The sequence below is a fragment of the Cylas formicarius genome, unplaced genomic scaffold (assembly GCF_029955315.1).
Source record: "Cylas formicarius isolate icCylForm1 unplaced genomic scaffold, icCylForm1.1 PGA_scaffold_8__14_contigs__length_24414737, whole genome shotgun sequence".
Classification (NCBI taxonomy): Eukaryota; Metazoa; Arthropoda; class Insecta; order Coleoptera; family Brentidae; genus Cylas; species Cylas formicarius.
In genome coordinates, this window is record NW_026844361.1 from 18,518,481 (window position 1) to 18,519,403 (window position 923).

The 923-nt window shown below is 36.5% G+C and overlaps 1 non-coding gene across 1 annotated transcript; it reads right to left on the bottom strand.

Annotated features, from left to right (window-relative positions):
- Positions 1 to 385: 385 nt before the first annotated feature.
- Positions 386 to 458, bottom strand: Trnav-aac (transfer RNA valine (anticodon AAC)). The gene has a single exon. It is a non-coding gene; the product is annotated as a tRNA-Val (tRNA).
- Between the last annotated feature and the right edge of the window lie 465 nt (positions 459 to 923).

A 923-nucleotide genomic window follows, 5' to 3' on the forward strand; every position in this document is an offset into this window, starting at 1 on the left:
AGTGTTAAGTTTTTCCAGGACATTTGAAGGTATTAGGATATCTAAAAAGTCATATACCGGTGCCATTCTATGTCGGCACCATATGAAGATTAGTCTATACAGTGCGAACCTGGGCGATCGGTGTTTGCTCCACCGAATAAGTTGAAAAAACTGAAATCGTTTACGACGCAAAGATTTCAATTTTACTCGTATAAACGGTTTTATCGTAAACAGTCTCGGCGCTTGACGCCAATGTGTGTCACATCGTTTTATGTGCGACCGTATCGGTAAAATATCGCGAAAAAGATAATGAGGCAAAAACCGAGCAAAAGAATCGGTAATACATTTATACCGGTTGTCTGATGGAAAACGTATTTTATTTAGAAATAGAGAAACAAAAAAGTTCTGTTTCCGCCCGGGATCGAACCGGGGACCTTCCGCGTGTTAGGCGGATGTGATAACCACTACACCACGGAAACACTTGCAAGTATGTTGATAGAAGTAGGTGTTACAGGGGACGCCAAAGGTCATTCAAATGTAGAATGTTTGCAATGTCATAACCTTAAAATATGTACTGTGTATATTTACAAAGTAGCACCAAATATCAATATAGAACCTTTTTTAAGTTTCATATAACTAAAAATCTAACATTGTGGACACTTGCAAATGTGGAAACGAAACAAGTAGCATTTCAATCAAACATACAAACAAATTGATAAGACATTATAATGCCAAATATAATTTATTTTCGCAATTAATTTACTTTTTCTACTAATTTTCCACAACTTGAAATGATGGAGAAGTTGACGCAGGAAGATGCTAAAAGAAACTGAAAGGTCGAATTAGTAATGATCATGATAGCCTTGCTGATCTGGAAATAATAGTGTATTATGCAACAAGTGCGGTAAACGGCATTTAACTCACGAGTTTATTTGACACGAGTT